Genomic DNA, 25,758 nt, shown 5'->3' on the forward strand with positions numbered 1-25,758 from the left:
AGCCAAATCTTATTATAGGGAGATAAAGGCAAGCTAAAACTGGTAGTAGAGATCTGCAAGGAGCTTACTTGATTTGTGGTTTGGAGGAAGGAATTTATATCTGCTACAGGCAGTTTTGGAAGGTCTGGCACAATGTCATTATCCTCAGGTGTTTTCTAGAGTTATGGAGATTTCTGAAAGCATTGTTGCCAAACGCTAGACACTAAATCAGTGAGAGCTGCACTTTTAGCTACAGTTCTTGATTTTGAAAAATTTTACCTCCTTATTTAGATTCAGTTTTTATTTAAGGAAAATCCTGAGGAGATTCATGCCTTAGCAAAAATTATGGAATTTGACCATTAGCCCTGTCTGTATTGCTTTTCCTGTCTCTGCTGTTGTGTACCCAATTCCCTTGAGGACTGAAAATTGTGATGAATTAGGTCATATTTACAAGGCACTTTGAAGTTGGAAAGCAATGAACAATTATTCAGTCTTATAACTTTATTTTTTTGTTAGCGTGAGATACTTGCTATAAAGCAGTGAGTGCAATTTAAAGTTACCATCAAAGACTACAAACGACATGTGCTCCTTTTTGCTTTGAAAATGTAATTATCATGTGTTAATATAGTCTAGGAAGTAGGTTATCTTCTCATACACAGATTCTTTTGAAAAATGGTAGAGAAACCCAGAAGACCTAATTTCCTGTTTGGATTGCTCTGGGATGTATGTAGGATAATAACAATGTGGAAATGTAAGTGGTTACTGATGAGATATGAAAGAAAATACTCATGTGCTTCTGCCTCTAAATTTCTGCCATGGTTATGCATGTTTTAAAAATATTTTTCCTGTTGTACAAAGTAAAAGCTAGGTATGAACTACAACATGAAAGTGCAGGAAGTAGGACTTTCAAAAGTGCTTTAGGGGAGTCACCATATTCTAGTCCCGCAGTACCAGAACGCATAGCACAATGAAGTCATGGACCGTCTCTCTTGTGCTCCTAAATACTCTATTGCCTTGCATTAATAACTACAGATATCGTGGATTTTTTTTATAAATTAATAGGTAATTTGATTTTTTTTTATAGATTATGTGCTTATGCAGATAGTACCAGTAACAATACTAACGAGTAATAAGGAGCCAAGAAACTTATATATGTGAGAAAATTAAAAGGCATACTTCTAAATGGTAATAAAAAGGGCAGTTTCTGTGTTGTGTATATGTACCGATAGAACTTGACAGATGGTGCAGTAAGTTTTACTCAAACAAGTCTTGACTGTGATACTGGATGGCCGCACACATAGAGTTGTGGTCAATGGCTCAATGTCCAGCTGGAGACCAGTAACGAGTGGTGTCCGTCAGGGGTTGGTGTTGGGACCAGTCTTGTTTAACATCTTCGTTGCTGACATGGACAGCGGGATTGAGTGCACCCTCAGCAAGTTTGCTGATGACACCAAGCTGTGTGGTTCAGTTGATATGCTGGAGGGAAGGGATGCCATCCAGAGGGACCTTGACATGCTTGTGAGGTGGGCTGATGCCAACCTTATGAAGTTCAACCATGACAAGTGCAAGGTCCTACACATGGGTTGGGGCAATCCCAGGCACAGCTACAGGTTGGGCAGAGAAGAGATTCAGAGCAGCCCTGTGGAGAAGGACTTGGGGGTGTTGGTTGATGAGAAAATGAACATGAGCTGGCAGTGTGCCCTCGCAGCCCAGAAAGCCAACCGTATTCTGGGCTGCATCAAAATGAGTGTGACCAGCAGGTCGAAGGAGGTGATCCTGACCCTCTACTCTGCTCTTGTGAGACCTCACCTGGAGTATTGTGTGCAGTTCTGGTGTCCTCAACATAAAAAGGACATGGAACTGTTGGAACAAGTCCAGAGGAGGGCCACGAGGATGATCAGGGGACTGGAGCACCTCCCGTATGAAGACAGGCTGAGGAAGTTGAGGCTGTTCAGCCTGGAGAAGAGAAGGCTGCGTGGAGACCTCATAGCAGCCTTCCGGTATCTGCAGGGGGCTTATAAGGATGCTGGGGAGGGACTCTTCATTAGGGATTCTAGTGATAGGACAAGGGGTAATGGGTTAAAACTTAAAGAGGGGAAGTTTAGATTGGATATAAGGAGGAAATTCTTTCCTGTTAGGGTGGTGAGGCACTGGAATGGGTTGCCCAGGGAAGTTGTGAATGCTCCATCCCTGGCGGTGTTCAAGGCCAGGTTGGAAGAAGCCTTGGGTGGGATGGTTTAGTGTGAGGTGTCCTTGCCCATGGCCGGGGTGTTGGAACTAGATGATCTTAAGGTCCTTTCCACCCCTAACTATTCTATGATTCTATGCCCAGTGTTTGGCTGATAAAGGTCTATCTAACTTTGCTTCCAAGACAATGAACAGCTGAATGCTGTGTTGGAGTTCTGAAACCTGATTATTTTATTACACTGGGATTAGCAGTTTTATGAACACTGAGACTGTTCAAGAATTCCAATTCAGTTATCTATACCTCCATAAAAAAAAAAATCATAAAGATGGAATGCATTTTTCATGGATTTTTTTTATGTTTTTAAAGTTGAAATTGTAAATTATTGTAAGCCTGTTAATTATATGCCTCAAATATAAAGTATACTATCCACGTAGGTATGCTGATACCTTTCTTCTCTTGGGTGAGTTACTTGGACAATTCAAAGAGAATTTATTACTTGGGAGGTTTACAAGTAGTGTGCTGAAGAAACAGCTTGTGTTTTTGCGTATCTTTTGTTCATACCTTTTTTCAATAGTTTTGTACAAAGTGTATGAATATTTCAGAGAATCACAAAATCTGTGATGGGTAAAATTGGAAGGGACCCCTGGAGGTCATCTGGTCTAGCCTCACTGCTCAAACAGTGCCACCTAGAGCCACTTGGCCACCAGCCATGTCCAGACAGCTTTTGAGTATCTCCAAGGATGGTAACTCCACAACCTCTCTGGGCAACCCATGCAGTGCTTGCTCTCCCTTACAGTGAAAAGGTGTTCACTGATGTTCAGACAGAACCTCCTGCATTTCAGCATGTGCCTGTTGCCTGTGCTCCAGCACACAGAGCCTGGCCCTGTGCTTTTTGCATCTTCCTGTGAGGTATTTACGCACATTAACATGATCCCCCCGAGACTTCTCTTCTGGCTAAAAAATTCCAGCTCTCTCAGCCATTCCGTATAGGAGGAATGCTCCAGTCCTTTAAACATTTTAGTGGCCTTTTGTTTGATGCCGTTATGTCCATGTCTTTCTTGTATTGAGAAGCCCAGAACTGGGCACATTACAGTTTGAACTTGTAGTTTTGTTTCTTGTAGTTTTTGGTAACTTAAGAAAACACATTTGTCAAAATACAAACTTTAGCAGTAGCCTAGGGAAAGTTTTCTTTTCTGTTTGGGGGATTTGTTACAGCTGTTTTATCTTTAATAAAAACATTTGCCATATTTGTAGTATTTGAATATCATAAAAGACAATTATATTGATTCTACTAGCAAAACATAGGAGCACATTGAATCATTGATTTTGCATGTAATGAGGTTACAACGGATAATTGAAAGGAGAATTTGGCCCATTGCTTCTGAAACTTAATTTTCTTCCTCCCAAACTTGTCTAGGCAGACCAGCTGGCTCCAGGCAGGACCTGTTCAAGTGCTGAAATGTTATTAAGCCACCTTAATGTGACAAATGGCAAAAAGCACTTTGTAAAAATTTCATTCAAAAACAAAAGAGTGAATTGTTGAGTGAGCTTGTGGGGAAGAGAGTTCACAAGTGAGTAGATTTTTGTATCATCTCCAAAGAGCTAACAAAAAACGAACTGGGTATCTGGGATAAGAAGAGAAGAAATGCAAAGATTTTGTTTTTAAAACTGCCCAAATGACACTCTTTTAAGTGCTAATTAGTATAAAAATTAAATTTTGTTTTGATTCAAATAAATATTCTGTAGCCACTGTTGGTTATGCTTCCAGCTACCCTCTGACAAGATGATAATTTTCCTCATCCTTCTTTAGAAGATCTCTTGAAGAATGGACTCCACTGAACTAATGCACTTACTTTCTTAGTGACAGCTGCCAAGGTGCTGTCAAACCCAGCTGTCTCATTATTCCTCTTTCATTACATTTTCTTGTTGTTTCTTGTACATAGAGAAGAACCATATTAAAGCATTCCCTGTGACTCCGTTATAATTGCACCCTCTGTTAGTAATTGCTCATCCATTCAAAAGCTTCGCTGCAATATTTTGAAACAAATTGACATCATTCTAGTTCTGCAGTTAATCTGCTATTCAGAAAGGCATAGCAGGGGGATGTCTTATTGCTGTACTTTCTATGCATGGGTACTTTGGAAAGAAAATTAGCTTTGGAGACACTGTTTGAACATTTTAATGAAACCATTATACCTAAGAGACTCTAATTTCTGGATTTCAGTCTGATACCAGCTATCCATTTATAGAATATTGTCATCCTCTGGTTGTGCACGTCTTGATTTTGCATTACATAGTGTACGTTTTTGTCTTCAGTGCGATAGCAAGTTTGACATTTTGTTATATGAAGTGACAGAAATGCATGAAGGCCTTTAACTGGCATACTGACAACTTTTATGGAAACACTAATGGAGATACATTATGCAAAGCAAGTTTCCTAAAATGTGATGGTCAGGCTTTTGTAGACTAGCTTTCTTTGATGTGGTAGCATGTCAGAAAAATAATATATATCACTAAATTGACAGATCAAAAGACATACACTGTCTTCTTCATAACAATAGATCCCATTCCCCTACCAAATATAACTTTACATGGAAATTATAAAGGGTTAACCTGAAATACAGCTTTGAAAACCATGCAAGCAGCATCGAGAATCAGGAAAGTTTTGTCTACATATTGGTATTTAGGAGCAATAAATATAGTTGTCAAAAAACAACTTTAACTTGAATTATAACGTTCTAGATGAAGTGTGGGACAGGTACTGACAAATTAATATGAATGATAATTTTTCCAGACAGCATGTAAGGAGTATTTTGACAGCTAACTATAACCACTATTTAAAAAAGCGTTTTCTACCAAATCTTGATTTGAAATTGAATTAAGTTTGAAAATTTAATATTTCCCCGCTCCACTTCATACCCTGTCAATAAAAGTGTATTAGGACTCCCTTATATTTTTGTCTTCTAAGCTAATGGGGTATTGCCAAGACTGTAAAAATTAAAATTATTCCTCAAAGTCAGGTTTTTTTTTTCCACTCATGAAGATTCATATTATAACCACTGCTTTCCATTTTGAAAAAAACTTCTTACAAGACCCAAGAAAATAGTGAAGGAAATGTCCTATATGTCAGGATTATGAGCATTTTCTCCTCTTAGTTCCATCTCCTGGCTGCAAAATATCAAGCAACTCAAGCAGATTTGAAAGGTTTTCAGAACCAAAATGGCATATCACATAGTAACACGGTCACATCATCAACCTTTTTTTTCCTCACACATCAAGGTATACACCTCAGAATACATCTTCGGTATTCTGTAAGAAGAGTCAATGGAAAGTTTATAGACTAGTATTTAATTGTTGGAAATGAGAGTTATCAGTCTACTGTATTTAAGCTGAAAGCTAGCTGCATTTATTACTGTTGTTTGTCCCGCACAAAAATTAGTATACTGACTATGGTGCCGAGGCGAACCTTTCATCTATTACGTTCAAAACAGAAATGGATATTTTGTACCCTGAATTTTATTTTGCTTCCTAACTCTTCCTTTGTCCATATGGTTTTGGCAGCCACTGCTTGTTTACTGCTATCATTTTCAACAGCTTTATGTATCTTTTTTAATTGGTGCGAATTTCACCTACGTTTCATGGATCATTAAAATAAGGAAGACTTCCGTGGATAGTTGAGTAGTGATATTTCTGAATAGTTTTATGAGATGTATGAAGAAAAGGGAGACTTAGATAGATTATATTTTGATTTTACTTTTTTAAGATATTTCTTCTTAGGTCATTTTCTTGACTGTGTTTTACAGAAAGTAGCGCTCTGTTTTTGTGGAATTGAGTTATTTAGAAGATATGGAAATTTCAGACTTTAATAGTTGCTCGTAAGTGTTTGGTTTTGCCTTTTGTAGCAAAGATAACAAATAGAAAAATATTTGCTTTAAAAAACCTTAGAAGAATTGTCTTCACACTGTTTGATCTTCAGTGAAAAACCTTACCTAGGTCTGAGGCTGATCTCCTACAGGAGCAAGTGGATAGAGCATTAAATAATTTACATTGAAAACTATGTATTATTTCTGTCCTAAAAAAAAACCCAACAAAACCCACCAGTTTTCATTAATGTCAGTGGAATAATGCAAATTAATTTCAGCCAATTTATTATCACTGTAATGCACAGTATCTTCAAAAAGATTTGATATTTTATTCAATATATCTGCATTTGCATTTATTTTCTTAAAATTGACTGATAGGATTCTGGGCCATTCTTTTTGAATGTCTTTTCCTTGCAATGTTTATAACATCTCTAGAAGGTACTGTTACAATAGTCAATACTACTGGGTTTCATTCAGTTGTTTGTAAATGTACAATGAATTTGTAACCTTTTCAGAATTGCTGTAGGGGAAACAGAATTCAGATCATAAAACCATCAATTTTTTTAAATTGTATATATAATTAATATAATTACTTTTTTTGCAGAGATTGGTTTGGCTTTCTGACTTTAAAAAGAATAATGCTACATAGATGTTTCTTTTATTTTGAAAATTTATAAAAAGAAAACTTTCTGCAATGAAAAAAACATGCTACAATTAAAAAAATGCAGAGTTTGCTCTTTCTTATATCTGAGTTTCTTTTTTATATCTGGATATCTGAATTTATAATACATTTCTTTAAGCATGAGTGACTTGAACTGTAGTTCCAGTAGAAATTGATTCAGATTAAGTAAATGTGCCTCAGGTATCTTGCTACTAGGAAAAAAAAAACTATTTAACTAGAAAAAACTTTGAAGGAGCAGAGGGAAAAAGGTTAAGCCTATAGCACAGCACTGAAATTTTAATTTGTTCTGTTAAAGAAGACACAATAATTACGACATAAACCCTAGACTACTCAGAATATTGACTATGCAGTCAACTAATTTAACCTTATTGTGGTCATATAATTAGTATTGATAGAAACAACTTAGTATTCCACTTATTTCACTTTTTATCGTTTCTATCAAACTGTTCTGGTGTGGATGTTAGCTTAGTCAATGTACTATAATTTGAAATTATCACACTTAAAGCTCACCTCACTGCCTTTAGGATGACAGTGTTTTCCTCTGCATTTAGAGTGGACCTGTTAAAAATTGTTTGCAATATTTCCCTTTTGCTAAATACGGCTTTCTATTTCCTAAGTATATCTGATGTACATATATCAGTAGCATTGCTTTAAACTTAGTGTTAGTTGTTAATTTGCTAGAAAATTCCACATGCTTTATACTTCGAAGAATTTGGTTTTCATTCTGTTTATGTATTTTCCTACATGCCTTAATTACAGAATATTAATTTTGCTTTCTTACTTGTTACTGGAATATTGATATGAGATCTTGAGGAAAAAAACCCACAACAGCATAGGCTGGTGATGTCCTTGCAATATCCTTTTCAGCCTTTTACCAAGCTTTTCCTTCAGTAAAATCTTACTATGTTTCTACAGAAAAACACCCTGTATACTAGTGCACAAAATGTAGAGGCTTACTTAGATGATACATCTTTAATTCAGCTTTGCCAAAACAAATATTTTAATTTGATTCACCCAGCGTTGAAATCCACCTCTGAACACAGCCTCTGCCTCCCTCCGTTGTGGAAATATAAGTGGTGCTGCCCAAAGACCTTCACGTTTATAATTCCTATTATTTCTGGGGCTACACAGGAACTCTGAAAATGAAGGCCAAATTCTTTACCAGTCTTGAAGCAGATCTAGACTCTGAATTTTTCTGTGCAGTCCTTCTGGTATATAAGGATGCTTCCTGCAGATGTTTATACCTTCAGTTTCAGTAGTCCTCTGAAAGAGAAACATTTGTATGCATGCATACATACACACACTGAATTGAAAGCTTCATGACGTAAAGTATTTCTGGTTCCAGAAAAAGTACTCATATTAGAAAAGAAAGAGCTGCAGAGGAAACACTTTTCTATGTCCTCTGTAACTAGGCACAGAAAATAAGTTTAATCATTCTAAACATAGGTATGGTCTCTTCACTAACAGCAGAATGCTCCCTGACCTGTCTTTGCTTATCCTCTGTGAAAATGGCAGTTCAGTTGCTGGTATCTGCAATGTTGTTTGGCAGGCTAAGCTAAAGTGGCCTATGAATCCTATTTATTATTAGTTTCTGTCAGGTAATGTGATAATCTTTCATAGAAGGACTTTAAGATTATGTAATTTAATTCCAGAAACAGATGGGACCCACAGGACTGGGTCTGGCAGAGTACAAATCAAGTCTATCCAAAAAAGCGTATGTGTGCTTGGATCTGTGGTATGTGGCGGTGTAAAATAAAATTTTCTATTCTGTAATTCCTTGGGAGTTAGTTAAACCAAACTTGACTTTAGGCTTTTACCCGTATAAAAAGTTTTTGAGGAAAGTGCACATTTTTATATGGGTACATTCTTTACTTTTCATAAACAACATATTCATAACAGTTCATGCAACTAGTACAGTGGGTAACTGATACACTTTTTGATATATAATCAGATGCACAAAATCCTTATGCCCAAGATCTTTCAGAATGTGTTGAAAGCTTCTCAGATCCACAGACACCAAGAAATCATGATACTATGAATCAAATGAACTTGTGTGCTGTTCATATGCTTGTTTTATAATGCTGGTAGTTTTGTAACAATGAGGACGTAGTTGTTTCTGTAATTGGGATTAATTTATTCATGGTATTCTTACTTGCTCCTGGACTATTTTGGGCAAATGTGAAGGTTAAATATTGCACAGTGTTTATGTTATGCAGAAGTTCCTTAAAAATGCTGCAAGATTCTCATATTATTTCTTGAAACCATTCTTTTGTGTGGTTTCTCCCCCGCTCCCCCCAAAACCAATGTATTTACATTTAAATAATTGACAGTTAGTACTGGTGCTGAGCAGCCATAAATCAGCAACTAATTATAGTAAAAAGTTTGAGTTGTACTTAGACTTACCAGTGAGGTCATTGAACAAAAATTTCATAAGCATATTAATTTGTCTATCAAAGAAAAGCAGGAAAGTGGGGAGATTTACTGGAAAATTAGTGAACTAAGATGTGACATTGTGGGAAATTCAGAAGAAAAGTTGTGCACTAGGTCACTGTAAAAAAACCATTTTGAAAGTCTTCACAGGGTGTGGAGTAATTAGTGAACAGTAGCTGACATCATTGAACAGGTATCATCCAAGGCTGTAACAGAACAATAAGGTTTCCTGCTGTAATGCCTCCAAAGAGGGCCTTGTGATTGGTATTGAGTTGGGCGATTGATTGGTCATCTTGATTAACCTGTCCAGACTTCATATATTGCTAAAATTAAGGCAAGGCTTCTTTTCATTGAGTGGACTGGGGGAAAAGCAGTTGGGAAGAATAATGAGTTAATGCTATAGCTGAGCATCAGTAACATCATAAATAATGCAATCAATAAATGGCTGTGTCAGATGAAAACACTTGAGGCATCGGAAGTTGAGACACTAATTTGATAGTTGGAAGGTGTGGAGGAACAGTCTCAAAGGCAAGAGGAATAGCAAAGATTGATTCAGCACTGTCTGCAAGTACAGGAGGATCGTAAGTGATACCAGGGTCCAGTTCAACAGGATGCTTCCATGTATACCAGATACATGTTATATGTCAGCTACAGAGTTCTAGAGACAATAAGGTAGAAATGATAGTATGCAATTCTCTGATATTGAAACCTTCTTAAGCTTATATTTTAGATATGCTCAGTATTCGATAACGCTGATGGTGGTGAGAGTTCTGGGTGCAATTTATAAGAACAGCAGTGTTACTGGCAACACTGAAATCAGTAGGAGATCTGCCATTGACACTAATGACACCAAGTTAACACCACTGCAGTCTGATTCTGTATTAAATCAGTTACCATGGATATGCATTTGGCAGGCAGGCTGTTTATATAAGCACAACTAGCAATCTGAACAAATGCAAGACAATAGTTTGTTGGAAATCATGGAATCATAGCATCATAGAATGGTTTAGATTTGAAGGGACCTTAAAGATCACCTAGATCCATCCCACCTGCCGTGGACAGGGACATCTTCCGCTGGACCAGGTTGCTCAAAGCCCCATCCAACCTGGCCTTGAACACTGACAGGGATGGGGCAGCCACAGCTTCTCTGGGTAACCTGTTACAATGTCTCACCACCCTCATAGTGAAGAGCTTCCTCCTTACAGCCAATCTAAATCTCCCTTTCAGTTTAAAGCCATTCCCCTTTCTCCTATCCCTACATGCCCTTGTCAAAAGTCCCTCTCCAGATTTCTTGTAGGCCCCTTTTAGGTATTGGAAGGATGCTATAAGGTCTCCCCAGAGCCACCTTCTCCAGGCTGAACAAGCCCAACTCTCTCAGCCTGTCATCATAGGGGAGGTTCTTTAGCCAAAATATCAATAGCAAACAGTAAAAGAATCATCTTCCCTCCTCCAAACAAAGTGTTTTAGTCTCAGGATGGATTTGGCTTTGTTACTGTCTAAAGGATGTGGACTCAAATTACAAAGTGCAGTTGCCTTTTACCCAGTTAAGGAATTAAATGGCTTTATAGATGTGGGCCAGGTGGTTGGACACTTAGACATTTGAGGTCATTCTATATGATTTCATGAACTAATGACATAAGCAAGCTACAAATTCCATCATTGCAGCTCAGTGAAAGTAGGACAAGCAAAAAGAGATAGGACAAGACTTTCCTTGTTTTCCTGTACAATGAAGAGATTCAAAGATGATGTGATATGTGATGGCTGTGTGTTAAATTTCCAGTGCGACAGCTGGTATTGCAGCAGTTCCTACATTGTTCCAGAGAATGCTGGTTCTGCCTTACCTGCACAAGAGCCTTAAAATCCCCTGCAATTCAGGTCTGTTGCAGTTCTATACATTGCTATAGGACAGTAAGAGTGGATTTCTGGTGGAATACAGTTCTTAAAAAAACACAACATTGTATGCAGCTCTTTCATAAGTACTTGTTTATTACAAAAGCAAATGATTAATATTTCGGAATGGGCAGACCCTGAAGTGATTTGTAATGTGTATAAAATGATAATTGACAGAGAAATCAAGAAGATCACAGGGAAGAAATAGAAGAATAAATGTCAAAAATGATGAGATTGTAGAACGCTAATACAAATGAGAAAGGGAAAATACTAACAAAAATATGAAACATTGTGTTCTGAAACACTTAATGATAGCCCTAATGAAAGCAAAACCAGTTATTAATAAACCACCAACTTTATAATTTGGTTATTAATCAAATTAATCTTTAGCTGCTGTGCAACAAATAAGAGAGCACAGGCAGGGGCACATACTCCCCTTCTGCTACAGCTTCTTTGAAACTACAGGTGTGGCTCATATGATCTGTGCAATCTCCATGCACGCTTCAAGTGAAGGAGTGGAGAAGGCCAGGGTGTGGGCTCAGTATGTATCCATGTAGGAGGGAGGGAAAGCAAGCAGAGGAAGGTGCAGCAAATGGCTTTGCTGCCATTAGAGTGCCTGAGGAGGCAAGCAGACGTGGTACCCATCCTTCTGTGCCTGTGCAGCAGTATGTTAACCCCATTATAAAGATCAAGTCTTGTAGTGTTACTTATAAGCACTTACACCTAGGGTCTGAGCATCATTTTCAAAGCAAAGAAATTTTGGGAGAAAAGGGTTTTCCTAATGACCACCTTTTCTACATTATTCACTTTAATGAGTTGCTACTAGCTGAGATGGTTGGGAGTCATTTGGAAGGGGAATGTGATTTTTTGAAAATTGTAATTTTCCACAGAGGAAAATAAATGATTTTGCAAAATTTCTGCTTTATTCTGTCATATTAAGTATGATTTTTACTATTCAGGGTCTACATTAGTTAATTCTTGGCTGATGTCGCTAGCTGGAGTGCACCTCTCAGGTGCACTATCATCTTTTTTATGATACAGCCCATGAGATCTGTGTGCAAGATAAATATCAGGAACTGTTAAGAAAAGGAGAACAGTACTGGAGCTGAAGTTAATATGAAATGCTTCAGTAGGTAGGCAGGTATGATACAATATTAAAATGAATATAAAAGAAGTATTCTGATAAATGTGAAAAAGAAAGTTTGGGTTAAAGACAGTAAGTATGTCACAAAGATATGCCATTGGTAATAATACTATTTTAAAGAGTTGTTTCTTTTTCTTCCTCTTTTGTGAGTTAGTAGGGGAAGTACTAGCTCATTCTCAAAGTATGGAGAAATTCTGGTATAATTAAAATTACAAGATACAATGTGATGTTCTGAAGGATAAGATGAGATTTTGAGATTTGCTTCCTTGCTCAGGTATGAACACAGACACAGGCATACATATACACTCTTGTGAATCTTAATGGTTCTGGGAAAACTGTTATTCAGACTAGACTTTTGGGTCTAGTCTGACAGTAAAGGGAAGAAAATGAGCATATACTGCTATAGTGGAAAGTTGATTATTCTGAATTGTAGAGTAAGGGAAGATTATTTTTCTGACTAGCCTTCTAAAGCTATGCCTTCTCTCTTAAGCAAGCACTAATTTTTGGTAGAGATTTTCATGAGGTCTTTTAGAAAATCCTTGTGGGATACTGTTTTAGCATCCAATTTGATTTGATTTGATTTTCAATTTGATTTTCCTCTGCTAGTGTTTACCTCTGAATTATAGGGTTCAAAAGAAACCTACTCAAGCTAGCATATGGGTCCTGACATTTTAGTTTTTTTTTGTTGTGTCCTTTACTTTCAGGGTTAAACCAAATCCTAAAGAAAGTTCAAAGGTGCATCCAAAGGGACATCCACATGCACAGTATCACAAACTGACATATATCCATAGAGACAGGATAAAAATTGCATTGCCAACGAAACTGATAACAAAGCAGCTATGTAGATTTATGTACTACTACATGGTAATGTCTACTGTGCCAGTATATTAAAATGACAGAAATTATTAATATACTAGTAGGTGCTTGAAATACGTACTGACGTGCAAATGGGAATCTAAGCCAGCTGATTGGCTGGAAGCTGAGGAAAATAATTTGTCATGCACAGTGTTTTGCCGCTAAATTTATGTAACATTAATTTTAAGCATTTTCCAAATATTTCAGTCTTTTCCAAATATTTCTATGCTATATTTAATTTTATACTTTTTTTTTTTCTGGGGTAGAATTAATTTTCTTCATAGCAGCTTGTAGGGTGCTATGTTTTGGATTTGTGAGCAAAATAGTGTTGATAACACACTAATGTTTGTAAAGAAGTTTTACTTTACATATTAAACTGTTTTTACCTTAACCCAGGAGATTTCTCACTTTCACCCTTACAGTTCTCTCCCTTACACAAGTTGGGGGGTGAGTGGGTGAGCAGCTCTGTGGGGTTTAGCAGCCTAGTAGGCTTAAAACATGACAACTTTGTAAATACTTTGTGATATTTACTGGGCTGGTAGAACTAAATAAACTAAAGCAATATTTCAGAAGAAGCTCAATATTACTTGTGCAGTCCAGACATTCACCACTGCTTCTAAGGTGCAAAAAGATATCCTTTCTACTATTTGTTATTAACAGATAAGCAAAATAATGTAGAGTTCTTGCTCACATTTGCTTTGTCCTCTGTAAAATGCAGGTCTGTCGTGGTTTAAACCCAACCACAAAAGCTCGTTCACTCACCCCCCCCCCCCCCCCCCCAACCCTCCCCGCTCCTGGAGGAATGGGGAGGAGGATCGAGAGAATGTAACTCCCACGGGTTGAGATAAGAACAGTCCAGTAACTCAGGTATAACACAAACCACTGCTGCTACCACCAATGATAATATTGATAAGAGAAAATAACAAGAGAAGAGAATACGATACCACTGCCGAACGAGTTTGACCCCCCTCCCTAAGAGAGAGACCGTGGCCTTCCGGGTAACTCCCAGTTACCTCCCCGGGCATGACGTGCTGTGGTATGGAATACCTCTTTGGCTAGTTTGGGTCAGGTGTCCTGTCTCTGCTTCCTCCCGGCCTCCCCTCGTCCCCGGCAGAGCATGAGACTCACAGAGTCCTTGGCCAGAATAAACATTACTTAGCAACAACTAAATACAATCGGTGTTATCAGCTCTCTTCCTAGGCTGGAAGTCAAAACACAGAGCTTGCACCAGTTACTAAGAAGGAGCAAAATGGCTACTGATAAACCCAGGACAAGGTCTTTTAAGACTATACATGCAAAAACTAAATTAGCAGAACTGCCTTTACTTTGATGCATTATATTCCACTCTCTTATCGGAATGACTCGGTGATTAACTGCTTTGGAGCACTCATTTGTAAAAGTTGTTTTGCCTTTCTGCCTGATAAAATGTATATAACCTCCAAATAATTAGAGTACCATAAGTATCTTGATCTGCTGGAACTGGAAGAATGATGTGCAGGAGAACACTATAATCTTGAAAAAAACTTCATTGTGATTATTTTTGAAAAAGCATGTTTTTTTCGCTGGTATTATTTCAGTGTCTAAGCTTTGTGGTGTGGTGAAAATCTGCAAATTCCAATCAACACAGAGGGAAAAGATGAAAGATTTGGAAATAGAATTCTGTTTAATTGTCTTCTCAGTTAGTAATTTTCTTGTAAATTAATGGTTGGCATGTTAAGTTGATCTTAAAATGGACTGTAAACTATTTTTATGTCATATTGGCAGTATTATCAGTAAAGTTCTAATATGCCTGCTGCAATATTATTCAGCGTTAAAGTGTGAGCAAATACTTGCATAAGTGATCTGAAGTTTGGGTTTTAGGTTTCTATCCATGCAGCAAATGCTACTGTGGTAAAAATGACAGCTTTTCCATGTTTGCAGATTTTTGTGATTGCTCTGTTCTTCTTGTCCGTATGTAAATATTCTGAATGGCAAGCAGGATTAACTGAAAAGTGAGTTAGAACTGGATGAAAGCCCAATTACCCGATGCCTCCATGAAGCTCAGACAACAAAATCAAGCCAAATCAACAAGTAAAATGCTCAACCTTGTATTTCACATTAATTTCACTGGTCACACACTTTCTTTTATATCACTTTTTGGATATGCTGTTAGTGATCTTTGCTGAAGATACACACCGCATAAACTTAGAGGTTATTGATCAGTACTAGGTTTGCCTAGAAACTAATACACATAAGTGACAGTGAAAATTTTGCTTACAGGAAGCATGCTGGAACAAAAGAAGAACACTTCTGTTGAGGTGTTCTTCAATAGACTTTTGGCAATGTGTAATGTGTTGCCTTAGTTAGCTTTAATTCATTAGGAAGCATATAAGTAAGTGCTTTGACTGTAGGCAGTCCTAGTCATTTCATAGTTTCCACTGAATCACTTGATGCCTTTAGCATTTGGGAATATGTCTCCTAATTACATGCTAAAGCAGAAAATTTATTAATACATTTTTGAAGCTTTCTTACCTTCTAAAAAAATCTGCAGCCCAGATATTCTTATTGATTAAAATGATACTGATTTCACTGGGTAAGACAGCTTAGACATAGCTAGTTTAAGATTTTTGAAAACATACAGGATGTGATCTCAGGGCTGTTAGTCTTCTAATGTAAATCTCTTATCTTTCCATCTTCGGGTACCTGTAATGTTCTCACTTTTGTATCAGACAATTTGTTACCAGCTCCAGGACACGGTATAAGCAGACATCCACATATAGTGAACTCTGTGTGCAGACTTAAAGCAGTTACCTGCTGGGCAAAAGAAAGTTGTCAAGCTGGAAAATGCAGAAGCCTGATGAAGGTTTTGGTTGCCTTATCTCCCGCCTTTCTACAGTTTGCAACATACTTCTCTCTTTCTCAGAATTATCCCTCAGGCACCTACAATGAGCTGGATTGATTTTAAATGACCTTGTATGTCATCCGTGCTACCATTATCAGTAAGGGCACCATTCTCTGCATCAGGCTGTGGCAGACATGACAAGCGTCTGGGCAGACCTATCTATACAAACTTCTGGTCCCCGTCTCTTCTAGGAAACTGCAAGTCACACAGAAATGATTGCAGAATGATTCTAGACTGCAGTCGTCTAGCTGGGAAAGATGACATAAGGTATTTTGAGGCTTACTTATTCATACCTTTCATTCTCATGGCTGCCTCTAGGAGCTTAAAAGCTATACTCATTGATACAGAACCTGCTTGACTTAAATACATATGAGAACAACTAATACGGGACATACAGGGGAAACATAAGATGGGATGTCTATTACTACAGTGTTCTTTTTAGAGGTGACATCGGAATGTTTCTAGGCAAAAGTGAATTATATAAGTGGATACTTCTGCTCATGCTTAGTGGGTTAGGTCACTGCCTGAAAGGGCAATTTCTTAGGTGAGAAGCTCCTCAGAGACTAAAGTCCAGATCACCATTTCAGATCAGAGCTGTGGGGAACTTACAGTCAGCAGACCTTCTTGGGAGGAGACCTCCAGCCAACACCTTCCCTTTAATGGAAGCACCCATCAGTTCTTAACTGTTGGATAGCATGTACCAAGTCCATGGTGTTCACACTGTTTTTTCTCACATTGGTTCTCACACTGAGAAAACTGCTTTTCAGCCTTGTCTTTCTCTTCGTGAATCTCCTATCTTTTCTTTAGTTTAACAGCAAGCTTTTTGTTTTGCCTCCACCCACCCCCCGTGTGTGTGGGTTTGAGCTCTTCCATGATGTTGCAACTTAGAACTTCAGTTCCTGAGCCCTCAGAAGCATAGCTGCAGCTGCACTGGGGTGTCTTTGCCACTCCTCTGCATACACTGCAGGAACACTGGGATGGAGGGGACACTTGTTTCCGGGCTGCCACAGCCCTTATCCTTGTCTTGCTGACAAAAAAAAAACCATCCTTTCACCTGACATGGTGGAGGTTCGTGCCAATGAAACATCATGTGAAATGCAGTTACTGAGGGATGTCCATAGCCTCTAGAAGAGATTGTGGGATCACAGCTGGGAACAGCAACCTCTTCAGCTGCTATAGCTAGATCCAACCAAGTTTATGAATCAGAGTTCACAGACTCATTTTCTAGGACTTGCCTGTAATTACCATTTGCATTATCCTTTTTGTGGTATTCATTTCTTCTTTTGCCTATTACCTTCAGTTTCTGTGTTTATCTACTTCTGACCACAACACTTCAACACAGGTGTCACACCTTTTTATTCCCAGGGAATGCTATTTCCAGTGTTATAAAAGCTTTGATTTATACTCCTTAGCTGAATGTGTCTAATTATTCACAGGGATTATTTCAGTGTCAGTGACACAGTTTATTTCCGTTACAGTGTTTCTGTTGTTACAAGCACCTAAGGTACATATGGCATCCATGACTGTATAAACACCCCATAAAAATTAGCATAGTTTCTTGTGGACAGAATTTGGATCTTCACAGACATCGAGCCAATAGAGACCACGTGGTGAGCAGAATTAGTTGTAAGTTAGGGTGAATGCACCTGGCATGTAGCAATTTGCTTGAGTTTCGCAGAACTCTCTAGCAATTTTGAGGAACTAAACTTTTGACTGTTACAGGCTACATCGAGTGATAGTTGAGGGATCTACTCAAAGCTTAAATTTTTTCAAACATAGACTGTCATTAAAACTGCTACCATTGTGTTGGAACATTATCATTATTTAAGGCAGATGTAGGTTTCACACCTCAAGATCACTAATCTGTGTATACTGATCACTTTGCATACATTTGTTTGGCATTCCTGTGACAAATTAATCGCACATTAAAGAACCATTTTTACGTAATTCCAAGAAGTGGACAGCTGTTACGAGGCTACTTCACATCAGTGTTTGTGGGTACTGAGGATTTCCTCCTGAGCATATTGACATGCTTGAGCAACCCCCATTTCTTAAGTCAATAGAGGCACTGTCCATGAAAAGAAGCAGTTAAAGGCATTGCACTGCTTGCACACCATGTGTGTCATTGAGAGAAGCAAAGACGCATCTGACCTTGAAACTCTTTGGTTTAAGATTCTTTGTATAACATTCTAAGGTCAGACTGTCCCTGTTAAGCAGATCTTCCTCTCTTAAATAGCCCTAAAATATTTTTCAGGTTATAATGTTGAACAAGTCACATTTTCTGCTGCTTGAGGGAAAAAAAAAAACCTAATTTTTCAAAATCATTTTAGGGCTCACCCTTTCCCACATATCACTGAAATCTTGGTACCTTTCCAGTTTCAGCAGGCTCTGATATTTTCACTTGTTCCGTCTGTTACTAGCCATAGGTCTTCATCAAAGTAAGCTAAATTTTGATACAAAGATTAGGTTGTAATGATAACAAATAATACAGTATCTCTTAAGCTCTCTCTATATCAGAGTTTTGGATTTATTGTCAAGAAATGGCGTATTATTGCATTCTTTGTGTTGTGTTCGTTAGCGGCTCTCTTCATAGATTTGGAAACCACAGGGGTGGGTGCTCTTGTATGTTATTGCTTCTCTCTTCTGTATTGTCGCCCTGAATCAAAATCAGAGTAGTAGTCAAACTACCTTTTCTACCTGAAGCAGTACAACCATTGCAATCCCTTAGAAAGCAAATTGTTGTATTATAAATGACCAACTATTAAATTACTATCAGTTTTTATAGAATATCAACTTCCTTTTGTTATAATTATGTAAAATGCCTATCAAGTGTATTTAATTACAGGTAGGTAGCATAAGCATTTGTAGTACATTATTGGAATATTTTCAAATTAATTTTATATATGATAAATTATTTTATACATCTGATAAGTTCTGAGATCCATAGGTCTTTACATCAGTCTCAGAGTTGATAAATTAGGCTTCATAACTGCTGTAAAGTAGGTTATCGGTAATAGAAGACAAGGAGAGTGGAAAGCAAGTACATACCGTTAAGCAGAAGAGCATATGTGTGGTGAAAGGAAAGACAGAGGAGAAAGGAAGCTGTGGGAGGAAACTGGTGTAGAAAACTTGAATGATTTACCTGTGTTTTATGACAGCTGTTTAGATTTTAACAGGTTTCTTATGGTAACACAGAACAGAATTGTCTCTTTTATGGGAAGTAGCGACACCATTCCAGTTTCAGCAAGCTAAACAATTCCCACTTTCAGATTTAGACGGGCACATATGTTAATTCATATCCATTTAAGCACACAGCAGTAATGAGCTTCCCGCTAGGTTAATTTGTGTCATATTCAGTGTAAACACTTGATATCTGCTAGTAATCATTGTATAAATGCCTGAACAACAGCATGATATTTCTCAGGAAAGTTCTTTAATTATCTAGAGAAAAGATGATCATTAACACCTTATTTGGTGTTTCCTTGAAGGAAGCAGAACACATTCCTAAAAATAAAGAAAATAAAAACAGTTCAGGAACACTGCAATACTATTAAAAATGAGCCAGAAAGACTCTTTAATAGCATGGTGTGAACTGTCTGAGAATGCTGGCTGTGCATCTAGATTACATTCACATTCCTTATTACCCTGATTGTATCATACAGCAAGAGATAAGGAAAAAAAATATCTAAGACTCACTTTTTTAGAACACTTTATAAAAAGAAGTGTGCAATGATGGCTTCCCAATAGATGTAAAACCTATCGCCAAAATCTGGATGAAAGCACTCTGTGAAAATGTATTTGCAGTTTAAATGGTGGCATATGCTTTCTGTGCTTGTAGATTGACGATCTTCTCTTCAGACTTGACTTTTCCCACTGAACTTGGTGAACATTTTGCCATTGATTTTAGCTGGGAAATACTAGACTTCCTAGCTACCCCTGTGGACCATTTGACTGGAAACAAATTCTGTAAATTCAATTAAAAGGTTGTGTTGAGAATATTGAGGATTTTTTTACCTTAACAGACATACAGTATATTAACCTGGAAAATATGAAACACATTTTAGAGACAAATACATTTGAGAGACTACTTCATTGACCTCATTATTGATACTCTTTTTTAAAATACTCTTTACAACTGATTGTTATTGTCTGTGATACAGTAGCTATTGAAAGATTCTGTGGTTCTAATGAGCATTCTCCATTTGGATTAAGCTGGAAAACCTGAATACAACTGTATTATACTATTTGTAGAGAAGGAAAAAAAACATACATTTTTTTTGCAGTGCTTAAATATCTTTAAATATCTGTACTTGAAGCATATAGTTTTAAATTTGCTTTAGAAGAATGAGAATGTCATTCCTTGGTAGAAGGGCTTTCCCAAAGTGTCTCAGAGCTCCATTTGTATTTAGTCATGCAGAAGGGATGAAATTTTCATCCAGTCCCAGAGCAGGGAGTGAACATTTACAAAGAAGGCGAGGGGCAGGAAATTATTTGCTAAGAAGAACAGATGTTGCATAGGCAAGGGAAGAACTGGAAGAGAAAAATTTTAAAACTATATTAGTTAAGGAACAGTGATTTAATTCCGTGACTTCCCACCACTTAATCAAAAGGTGTGATTTTATAAAAGTAGTGATAGTGCATTGGCAGATGCAGGTCTGTCTCAAAAGTTGGTAAAATGATCATAATGATCACTTATGTACAGGTCTTGATGGTATCCAGTGGAAATACGCACCTTTTCATGATTATTTTCTCTATATAGAAAACCAAGAAATACTGTAGGATGTCAAAATGCCATAATCCTCACCATCTGAAAGAGAAAAAGGTAAAATCAGACTGCAGAAAATACTGTGTAATAATGTTCTTGTTGGCAGTTTCCGGCAAGATCTTGGCCTGATTTTTCTGTAATTGCTTTCCATGCTATATTATCAATTATGCTTTGCCTGACGCACATGCTGTGAGTTCAGAACCAGTGATGTGCATATGCAGTGTTATTGGATATCTTGTCAGCAGCAAAAAAACCCCAAACAACAAATGTAGGCAAGATACTGTCAAAAGCAACCAATACTTTGCATAGAACTAGCTAAGGACATGGAAGTTTTATTGTCCAAGGGACTTTATTATGTTTTGGACCTGTTCCTTGCGATTGTGGTGCTTGCTGGGGGTTATTCATCAAGGCTGAAAAGCACTTAAAAGCCATTATAGCTTGTTGTATGAAAGAATGAGGATTTTGTTTAGGATAATAGATGCATAGACACCTGTGAAATTAATGTCTGCAGCTGGAAGACTGACAGTAGAATGGTGCAAAGCATTTGGAACGAGTAGCTAAATTTCAGATGCAAGGTGAAGTTAATATTCAGCTGAGTCAAAAAAATCGAGTGCAGCTGGCGGTAATTCCAGTCTTCTTCTACTACCTGCATAACCAGTGGAGAGACTTCTCTCATTGAACTCTTCTAGTCCAAAGTATTATTCCATTGACATAATTTTCTTAGATTATGAAAGATAATGAGAATGTAATGAAAAATCATGCATGTCATTTAAAGAGCTATTGGATGACGTTCAAGGGGTGTGGTGTATGTGCAGTATGGAAAACAAAGAAAATAGAAACTTGAGTCCTACATGCATCTGTTAGTCTATGTGAGTAGTTTCTCCTAATACGACTTAGTGGAGAAACTCTTGGGAGCAAGGGATGAGGAATACTTCCAGAGAAGCAATCAAAATCCAGATAGTAGAAAGGTAGATAAAAGAACACGTTACAGCGCAACAGAATCAGATGTATAGTTGCAGATAATGAGGAAAAACCCCAATGAATTTAGAAACATGCCCATCTGTCTGGTGTATCGCTGTTGTACTTCTCAGCTGAAGATGTGTGTTGCCTAACAAATTTGTTTGTTTGTGAGTGCCCTGCTGGTGATGAATCCTTTGTAAGTGCTCCATAATGACATTGCAGGAGGAGCAGTCACAATATTCCAGTCAAGAATACTATTGCAAATGACTTTTAGCTTTGCACTTGGTAGTTTAGTTAGTGTAGAATACCTTTTGGGCAGCTTACTGAAAATTAGAAACAATTATTACCTGACTGTAGATGCCTACAGTGTAAAAAGCAATGCCTTATTAATAAAACATAGAATGAAACAGGGAACAAAGCTTACAAAAATTAGTTTTAAAACTGAAGCCTCCTCCTTCATGGTTTTAGGGAAAGTGTTCAGCTTCATTCTTGATTACACAGTATTCTTGTCTTGATTACACAATATTCTTTCAAGATTAACCTTGGTAGTGGGAACATTGATTTGAATTGTACTGAACTCACGCCAGGTTGGTGTGAGATATCTCTCCAGATTTGTGTGTTTTAATACAGTTTCCAAAATTCCTAAATAATTAGGCCTTCAAGTCCACCTCACAGCCTATTTAAAGCTATTTATCTCATTTAAATGTGTTTCTGACTCTTTGGGCAGTGTAATGAGATTGGGTATAGATACAGGATATGATTGTTGTAGACAATCTTAATTCTGATGATACAGTAATTTTTAATAAGATGATATTACACAATTTGACATAGAAATAAATGTCTAAGCCCATAGAATTACTGAAAGCATTTCACATTATATATATTCTGTTAAAAGTATAAAAGTTTCCTGAGCTCTTGCGAGTTACAATGGAGTATTTTTCTGGCCATGTTTTAAATAAGCATACAAGCAAAGAGGAATTAGAAGTATATTTCAAACAGTACTTGAAAACATTTTTTAACCTCAAAATCAAGATTACATTTGGTTGGAGATTCAGGTTGGACTTTTCTTCTGTCATTTGAGCTAGCTTGCCTATCTTTAACAGCATAATCATACATAGCAGCTGGGAAAGATGGGTACTTGAATATTCATTTCGATTTCAAATTGAAGACTAGATTTTTGTAGGGAGGTATGTATATTCTGTTCACAAAAGTATCTATAAGCTAAAGGAGGAGCGTTTGCTGTGAACTTTCCATTCTGCACCATCTGTCGTTGCCTACTTTCCTATTGCAGAAGATACAATAAGCCTCTCTTGCCCTAAATGGGTTTGCTACCAGATCTCTTACATTCTTTCATCACCTCTTCACCTTAATAGAACCCGCCGGTAGTTATCACTGAAATGACAACTAGAGATCAGGCAAATGTAAGCATACGTCCAGAAGTTTTCCTTCTAACCTCATGGCAGCATAGTTTTGGCAAGACCCATCATTCCAATCATCTTGTACAACAAAGTAAGTATAAAAACTAAACAAATAATTTTAATTGACCTTGGTAGGGTAAAATACACAATTGCTGTTTTATACCCTCATTTATTAAACCCATGTCTGAATTACTGCATGCCATATAAATGTAATGGGACACCAAGTAAACCATTCTGGCTGCTGGGACATTCAGATGGTTTCCTATCAGTAAACAAGCTCTACTGAAAGCAAACAAGCCAATCAAGAAACAACCAAGAGACAATGCCTACTTGGGAATTCAGTTCTGGTCTTGCAGTACTGTTTGCCGAAAGACCCAGTACTCAATGTGGAATTTGATGCAGGATCAGGGCTTACATCTGCAACAGGGTTAGTCAGCAAATTCACACCTTTTCCACAAAAATGATGGGGCTTCCTTCTTTGACACAACTGAAGTTGTAAGGCTGCAGAGGCTACACAGCCAGGTAACCTGCCATCTGTGAAGCCTTTTGAGCCCGTGGGTGGGTTCATGGTAGATTGAACAAGCCCAGCTCTCTCAGCCTGTTTCCATAGGAGTGGTGCTCCAGCCCTCTGATCATCTTCATGGCCCTCCTCTGGACTTATTTGAACAGGTCCATATCCCTCTTGTGTTGAGGGCCACAGAGCTGGATGCAGGTGGGGGTTTCACAAGAGCAGTGTAGAGAAGGAGAATCCTCTCCCTCGAGCTGCTGGTCGTGCTTCTTTTGATGCAGCATAATGTTGGCTTTCTGGGATGCAAGCACACACTGCCAGTTCATGTTGAGCTTCATCTGGAGAGGGCATGTAGTGAGAGGACAAGGGAGAATAGTTTTAAATTGAAAGATGGTAGATTTAGATTAGACTTTAGGAAGAAATTTTTTACTGTGAGGGTGGTGAGTCTCTGGCACAGGTTGCCCATAGAAGCTGTGGCTGCCCTATCCCTGGAAGTGTTCAAGGCCAGGTTGGATAGGGCTTTGAGGAATCTGGTCTAGTGGATGATGCCCATGGCAGGGGGGATGGAACTGGATGATCTTTAAGGTGCTTTCCAACCCAGGCGTTTCTGTGATTCTGTGATGTGAAAGGACAATGTACACAGTTGTATGGTGTTTAACATAGCTGTATTATTAGTTGTGGTTAGTTCCTTTAGCTGGGGAAGGCTTATGGTTCTGGAGACTTCTGCAATGTTTGTGTGATGAGTTATCTGCAATACACAGCTAGATCTCAAAACTGCACAGCTGGCTTTATTATTGATGAAGGACAGCAACTCCTGAGTATTTCTTACAGTGTTAACAGGTATCTAAATCTCACACATCAGTATAGCATAATCATGGGATTTGTGCCTTGGTCAAATACATATAGAAAAACTTGACATTTTGAAGCTTTGAGTGAATCCTCCAGCAACAAAGTATCTGGGGATTTAACATCTTTTAGAATCCCACTGAAAGCAAAAAATTCTAATTTGATCTGGCAAAAAGTGTTGTTTACAAATATGTCCTTGCCATGTCCCAAGTCAGTTTTTGTATTGTATAACTACAGAATTAGGGTGAAGTTAGAGAAAAGCCAAAACCTGCTTTTTCCAAGGATCCACAGTCAGTATTTAAAAATAATCTGAGGATAGTCAGGTGTGATAGCAATAAAACAGTAAGCTTCTCCCTCTTCCTTTCATGTTACCCTTTGAAAGTTAAGCTATCATAGATAAAATTAAAAATCCTCTTGTTTAATGAAAATATATTTTTTATTTTTTATTGTTGGTCTGAGTTAAAAATATTTTTCCTACACAAACTTATTCCCAGTTATAAAATAAACAAAAATTATAGGTTTACATATCCAAAATGTTTTTTCTCTCTAAAAAAAATCCCATATCTCTAGAAGTTCTAGTTGCCATGTATATATTCCTAATAAGGTTAGAAAAGAAGTAACTTCCAATGTTCCAATGAAATAACATTGTCTACATGTTTAAAATTAATCTTTCAAGGATTTTTTTTTTTTTTTGTATTAATAGTGATACATGTCTTGTAGAAAAAGAAAAATAAGAAAAGAAGCATGTGTTTATAACAGTACACCAGGAGCCTGGAACACCCTGGTAATCGTGTCCATTATCAAGTGGCTACTAAAAGCTCTGCCAGAATGTGCTAAGCAAGAATAACACCCGAATTAGGGTCTTTTTATTTGAGCATCTTAGTAAAACTTAAGGCAATTTCTACAGAAAATTATGGTTGCATTATTTGCCTCTCAAATCCAGTTGTGTATGTATGTTAAATTATGTTGAATCTAGAGTGCGAGCCTTTCTGTGCTGCCTTTCAAAAACTCATTTATAAACTGTTGCCTTCACAGTAAGGCTCTGTACGACCAGGCTGCCAGTATTTGTAATTACTGCAATAAAGTTTGGAGAGTAATAATCTTTATTTTTCAAGGAAGAAAAGGCAGGTGACTGTAATTAAGTGTCAGAAAGGGAAGAATAGCATTGGCCATACTTGAGCATTCTTCAGTCTACAATGTCTATAACTTCTGTCCTATTGATCGTCTTTGCTCCAACTTTTTCTGTGGGATTATTAAGGCATTGTGCCGGGTGCTGAGCATACACATCATGGGCAGACACTCTTGTGCTATGGAAATGCCAAAAGTTATAGATGAATGTGAATGACCAC

At 37.6% G+C, this 25,758-nt stretch overlaps 1 protein-coding gene across 1 annotated transcript in view; it reads left to right on the top strand.

Moving 5' to 3' along the window:
- NALF1 (NALCN channel auxiliary factor 1) overlaps positions 1-25,758 on the top strand; it is a 477,589-nt gene that overhangs the window by 63,285 nt on the left and 388,546 nt on the right. The gene's annotated exons all lie outside the window — the stretch shown is intronic.

Source organism: Lathamus discolor, chromosome 4, assembly GCF_037157495.1.
Source record: "Lathamus discolor isolate bLatDis1 chromosome 4, bLatDis1.hap1, whole genome shotgun sequence".
In the NCBI taxonomy this organism is placed as follows: Eukaryota; Metazoa; Chordata; class Aves; order Psittaciformes; family Psittacidae; genus Lathamus; species Lathamus discolor.